The following is a 7034-nucleotide window of genomic DNA, read 5'->3' on the forward strand; positions in this document are numbered from 1 at the left end:
TCTGGGCCCGAGGGGCCTGGGACAGGACATGCCCAGGGAGGCTGGTCCAGCCCAGGGGCCCCCGGGAGCTGGGGCAGGCAGGCCACCTCCGGAGGCCTGGTTCCTGGGTCCCTCACTCCTGGAGGAAGGAGGGAGAGGGGTGAGCGCTGGGCTCTCCCGGCACCGAGCCCTGCCCAGCCAGGCTCACCTGCTCCTATCGCACCTGTGGACACCACTGCCACCACCGCCGAGCTCAGCTGGGGAACATGCTCCCGCTCGCTCAGCGAAGTAAGTAGACGGCGACCCTCAACTAAACCTCTCACCACCAACAGCTGGGCATCGGGCTGCGCTGAGCAGTAATTCTTCCCCCAAGAGGACAGCAAACCACAGGGAGCGATGGGGACGGGCAGGCGGCCGGCGCATCTGCTGCTATTTCTACCCATTGGTTCCAAACACAGAATCCTGGGTCTCCTCTCCCTCACCATCCAGAGGGGAGCAGCTCTTCATGTTGCTTCGCAGAAATAAAGTTGAGGAGAGAAACGCAGGAAAAACGGCCTCCGCTTCCAGTGTTCACACGTCTGCATGGGTTTAACAGGTGCTGCCAGAGCAGGTCCACAGCTTCAGATATTAGTCAAACATTTACCCGGCGTTGCAGAAGCTCCCAGAACATCCTCTCCGCCCGGGTGAGCCTGGCTACATGTGGCCCGAGTTCACGCTCACCCGGCAGGATGTGGACGCACTTTCAAATGCACGGTGAGCTCAGAGCATGAGCCGGCAAACTGTGTGTGGAGGTCACGTAGCTGGATTATCACAAGTCTGAGACAGACGCACAGACCAGGAGTAGCTGCTGCCACATGCTGGGTAGAGTGAAAAGCTGGTATTTCATTGTGTACCTTCTACAAGGAAGACAAGGTTCTCAAAAAGCCACCCCAATACCGACGCTGCAGTGACAGGGTGCACGTGACGCCGTGACCAGGTGCAGAAGGCACACGGCGTACGACTCCATTTTATGAAACGCCCAGAACAGCCAAGTCTATGACAGAGAGTGGTTAGTGCTGCCTGGGGCCCATGGGGTGGGGACTATGGGGCTTCTTGTGGGGAGAAAAATGTCCTCAACTCGACTGTGGTGATGACTGCACGCCTTGTGAATATGCTAAAACCCGCTGCACTGCACACACTGAAAGGTGAGCTGTGTGACATGTGAGTTATCTGTACTAATAAGAGTCATATGCTAATTAGACCAGGAGACCTTCCGGATGTCCTTCCAGACAAAGCCAGGGACTTGGCCGGCCTGCAAACTGCCCCCAAACAGCCCTTAGCCCCTCACCCAGGCCAGCCACACCCCCCAGCAGGGACCCTCACCCCAATTGGGGTGTGGCCAGCCTGAAAATGGCCCTCAGCCCCTCACCCAGGGTGGCCACACCCCCCAGTGGGGACCCTCCACCCCTATGGGGGTGTGGCCAGCCTGCAAACTGCCCCAGGCCCCTCACCCAGGCCGGCCCCGCCCCCCCAAGGGGACCCCCACCCTGATCCGGAACCCCCTACAGGGGAGACCAGCTGGCCCCCACCCATGCACCAGGCTTCTATCTATACTAATAAAAGGATAATATGCTAATAAGACTGGGAGACCTTCCTGGACGTCCTTCCAGACAAAGCCATGGTGGCGGGGCTGAGGCAGAGGTGGTTAGAGGTGATCAGGCCAGGAGGGGAGGGCAGTAGGGGTGAGCAGGCCGACAGTGGGGGGCAGTTGGAGGCAATCAGGCCGACAGAGGGGGCAGTTGGGGGGCAATCAGGCTGGCAGGGGGGGTCAGTTGGGGGTGAGCAGGCCAGCAGGCAGAGTGGTTAGGGGCAATCAGGCAGGCAGGCAGGCATGCAGTTAGGAGCCAGCGGTCCCGGATTGCTTGGCCTGCACCCTCTCACAATCCGGGACCCCTGGGGGATGTCAGAGAGCCGGTTAGCCAGGCCGAGGGACCCCACTGGTGCACGAATTTGTGCACTGGGCCTCTAGTATCCAATAAGGCTGTTACAGCCTCCCACCCCGAAAGAGAGCAGCAGAAACCACCACAACGCAGTCAGCACTTTATGTGTAACACCCGCACCGAGGCCGGCGCCCCACAGGCCTGCTGCTCTCCCTGCGCAGCTGGAGCCGGTTCTCCCAGGAGCGGGGAGTCCCCTTCACGTCCGGGAGGTGGGGCACCCACCGTGTCTGGCGTGGCTTTTCTGCAACAGGGTCTGCTGACCTGAGGAAGCTCCGTGCACCTCGAGCCTCAGGGCCCGGAAGGGACTGCAAGGGAGGCCGCGGCTCAGCTGCTCTAGCTGCTCCGTGAGCAGTGTGCAGGCAGGCGCCGGCGAGCGTCCCGAGAGCTTCCACAGACAAGGCAGCGTGCATGGGGGGTGGGCAGGGCCCACGGGAGGGACTTGTCTGCCTTTCCCACGCTCAGCATCGCACGCCGCCCCCGAAATCGCGTTCTGAGCCACATTCCCGCCACCCTCGGGGACGGCGGGAGGAGGGTCTGTGGGCACCGAGGGTGTGACAGTAAGTGATCGGGAGCAGGCACTGGGCCAGGGAGCTCGGCCCAGAGCTGGCCCCGGGAGCCATCCAAAGGGTCTGTGTCCAAACAGTGGGAGGGTTTATTTTTCCTGAGAAAGGAAAAGGGTCCAGAGACCCATTCAGCTCAGGTTAATCCTGTTGGCGTTGCCTCGTCAGCTCTTTGGCTCTTTCTCTTCCTGATTGCTCTCCACACTCATGGGAGGGGGCGGGGGGCACTGTGGCCTCAGCTGCTCTAACAGCCTCCCTCCCGCAACTTCCACGACGGGCAGGCGGCACGCGGAACAGGAAGCGCCGACCCGTCCGACGCCCTGTCCGACGCCAGGCCTCCGCCCGTCCTGGCCCCGAGAAACACCGTCCTTAGTGAAGGCCGGCGAGAACCTGCAGGCAGCCAGGGGCTCGCACCCTCCCATGGCCGTGGTCTCCTTCTAGGAACTCGGCCGAGACCACAGGGGCTGCGCCCGTCCGGCCTCCACGCCTGGCCGGGGAATGTCTGTGTTTGTCACGACCTCTGACCTTTCCGGGGCTAAGGGGAGAGACCTGCACGGATCAGCGTGAGCCCCATGTCCCTCAACAGGACGCCGGACGAATCCACTCTGGTGAATTCACACAAAGAAATCCTACTCGGCAATTTTTAAAAAGCTCACTGATGCGCGGTACCGAGGAGAAGCCCAGATACTGAGTGGAAGACGGACGAGGAAATAAAAGAGCACACGGAACGTGATCCCCTTCATGTGCCGTGTGAGTGAAAGCCAGTGGTTCTCAACCTTCCTCCTGTCGCCACCCTCTAATGCAGCTCCGCATGTTGTGGTGACCCCCAATTTCATTGTTACGAATTGAACATAATTAAAGCATAGTGATTCATCACAAAAACAATATGTAATTATATATGTGTTTTCTGATGGTCTTAGGCAACCCCGGTGAAAGGGTCGTTGGACCCCCAAAGGGGTCGCGACCCACAGGTTGAGAACCGCTGGTGTAAGCAGAACCGGGTCCGTGGGGACAGGACTCAGAACCGCGGGGGCCTGTGAGGGGTGACGGCAGAGGCCGGGCAGGAGGGCATCTCCGGGGAGACAGAGTGTCCTGGGTCTCGGTCAGAGAGGCTGCAGAAGCCTCGGACCCGAGCACTGGGAACGGTGCATCCGGTCGGGGTCACACGGTAAGAAAACGATGGTGCAGCAGCGTCCGGTGGGGTCAAAGGACCAGCTCATCACGGTCAGGGCTGCTTCTCTCTGTAGAGGCCACAGGACAGCTCAGCCCTGGGATCCCACAGGTCAGGACACCCCCAAACACCGGACACGCCCAGGTGTCCAGGCTCCAGGCCCCACGGGGGGTGGGGGAGGGGCGCTAACTCAGCTGCCCTGGGACCTCAGGGGACGGGCACGAGCAGCAGAGCCAGAGGCCTGGGCGACCCTGAGGGAGGGGTGCCGCGCAGACCTCTGCACCCAGCAGGCCACCCCTCCCCAAGCTCCACGCCAAGGCCTCCGCAGGGCCTGGAGGGGGCAGAGTGGGGGCCGCACAGGCTCACACAGGCCTGCCGTCCACTGCAGGGGCGCCCACCCGACATGAGGGTCACCCTGCAGCAGGCGTGCATGCAAGGCCTGTGGAGGCAGCGCCCACCCGCCCAAGGGCCGAGACCACAGCCCTCAGAGGGGCCTCGACAACCCGGGCTGAGCAACTGCGTCCTCCGTGTCCTCGGTCCTCTGTGCCTGTTACACGCGAGGCTCCGCACCCGGGGGAGAGGGGGCCAGTTTGTCAGGAGCGTCATCCTGAGGCTCGACTTTGTGTGCGTGTGTGCGCATGTGTGCATGTCTGTGTGCATGTGTCCATGTGCGTGTGCGTGTGTGCAGAAAGAGTAGGACAGCGACTTACTGTTTTTTCGTTTTATTGACTTCAGAGAGGAAGGGAGAGGGAGACAGAAACATCAATGATGAGTCATGGGTCGGCTGCCTCCTGTACACCCCACACTGGGGATCGAACCCGCAACCCAGGCCTGTGCCTTGGCCGGGAATCAAACCATGACCTCCTGGTTCATAGGTCGACGCTCACCACTGAGCCACGCCGGCCGGGCTGACTGTTCTATTGAAAATACTGATTTTACACCAAGTCAGCTTCTCTCACACCACAGGGCCTCCGTGTGTGAGGGTCTCGGTCAGAGAGGCTGCAGAAGCCACAGACCCAAGCACGGGGAACGGTGCATCTGGTCGGGGTCACATGGGGGCCTGGCATGGCCCCTTCCCAGCACCCATTCTCAGTATCCTTTCTCGGGAGCCTCTCACCTCTGACCTCTGACCTCCAACCCTCCCTGACATCTACCATGAGGTCAAGGAGCATGGGGACTGTGGTGGGTTTAACCTTCTCTGAGCAGGAAGCACTTGGCCTGGCGCACAGTAGGCCCGTCAATCGTGGCTGAGTGGACAAATCCTATGCCTGTTGCCCAACACACAAAGTGAGCAAGCTACACCCCCCCCTCCTGCTCGCTCCATGTGAGATGCATGTGAGGCGCCCGTGCTCCGGGCCCACGTCTGGCGAGGGATCCCCCGGGCGCATGTGAGGCTCATGTGACACGCGCATCCATGACCGAGGCGAGCGTGCTGAAGTGCGGGCGCCTGCGTGTTACCAAAGCGCCCGTGTCTACAGCGAAGGAGCGTTTCCTTCTCTGGAAAGCGAACCACGACAGGAAGCACGGCAGGTTCAATGCGGTGAATGAAAAACGAGCGGCCTGGGAACACAGAACACGGGGTGGGGCACGTGTGCGGACCGGGCAGGTCACAGCCACTGCCCACGGAGGGAGAACCCTGTGCGCAGCGCCCACGGGGACTGCAGCCCAGCCCGCGAAGCTCCCGGTGAAATGATTTAAAGAGAAAACCCTGACCTGGCAGCAGCCGGACCCCAGGCCTATGGCCGGAGGGGCTGATGTCATCCCGGACGTGACGCGTCTGTGGCCGACCTCCCACCAAACCTCCACGTCCATGAGAACGGCGCCGGATGCTCTGGGGGCCGAGTTTGTTAAACTGCTGACCCAGAGAATCCCTTTCTCGTCCCGAAGTCGGAGGAGCGGCCGTGGGCGCCGAGGGCTGTGGGGTTCAGTGGCGAAGGGAGCCAGGCTCTGCGCCAGGGGCTCCAGCCCCACGCCCACTTCCTGTCTCTCACCGTGGCAGCCGGTCGGCTCCGGAGTAGCTTCCTGCCCAGTCACTTAACAAATGAAGTGACTGACAAGTCGAGCAGGGACACACGGGGCCTCTTCCTACAGTCATGACCGCTCTGCTCTCCCTGGACATCAGGGCAATGCATCAGGCTGTTTACTAAGCGCTTACTGTGCGCTGGTTCAGACTGATGAGCTCCTCACTGTGCGCTGGCTCAGACCGATGAGCTCGTCACTGTGCACTGGCTCAGACGAATGAGCTCCTTACTGTGCGCTGGCTCAGAAGGATGAGCTCCTCACTGTGTGCTGGCTCAGACTGATGAGCTCCTCACTGTGTGCTGGCTCAGACCGATGAGCTCCTCACTGTGCGCTGGCTCAGACGAATGAGCTCCTTACTGTGCGCTGGCTCAGAAGGATGAGCTCCTCACTGTGCGCTGGCTCAGACCGATGAGCTCCTCACTGTGCGCTGGCTCAGACGAATGAGCTCCTTACTGTGCGCTGGCTCAGAAGGATGAGCTCCTCACTGTGCGCTGGCTCAGACCGATGAGCTCCTCACTGTGCGCTGGCTCAGAAGGATGAGCTCCTCACTGTGCGCTGGCTCAGACGAATGAGCTCCTCACTGTGCGCTGGCTCAGAAGGATGAGCTCCTCACTGTGCGCTGGTTCAGAAGGATGAGCTCCTCACTGTGCGCTGGCTCAGAAGGATGAGCTCCTCACTGTGCGCTGGCTCAGACCGATGAGCTCCTCACTGTGCGCTGGTTCAGAAGGATGAGCTCCTCACTGTGCGCTGGCTCAGATGGATGAGCTCCTCACTGTGCGCTGGTTCAGAAGGATGAGCTCCTTACTGTGCGCTGGCTCAGACTGATGAGCTCCTTACTGTGCGCTGGCTCAGACTGATGAGCTCCTTACTGTGCGCTGGCTCAGACGGATGAGCTCCTCACTGTGCGCTGGCTCAGACTGATGAGCTCCTTACTGTGCCCTGGCTCAGAAGGATGAGCTCCTCACTGTGCGCTGGCTCAGACCGATGAGCTCCTCACTGTGCGCTGGCTCAGATGAATGAGCTCCTCACTGTGCGCTGGTTCAGACCGATGAGCTCCTTACTGTGCGCTGGCTCAGAAGGATGAGCTCCTCACTGTGCGCTGGTCGACCGATGAGCTCCTCACGGTGTGCTGGCTCAGACGGATGAGCTCCTCATTGGGCGCTGCCTCAGAACGGATGAGCTCCTAACTGGGCGCTGGCTCAAACGGATGAGCTCCTCACTGTGGCCTTGGCTCAGATCAGTGAGCTCCTTACTGGCCCTTGGTTCAGAAGGATGAGCTTCTTCACTGGGCTCTGGCTCAGAGGATGGGGCTCCTCACTGGCG

This window comes from Myotis lucifugus, unplaced genomic scaffold, assembly GCF_000147115.1.
Source record: "Myotis lucifugus unplaced genomic scaffold, Myoluc2.0 scaffold_1936, whole genome shotgun sequence".
NCBI classification, from domain to species: Eukaryota; Metazoa; Chordata; class Mammalia; order Chiroptera; family Vespertilionidae; genus Myotis; species Myotis lucifugus.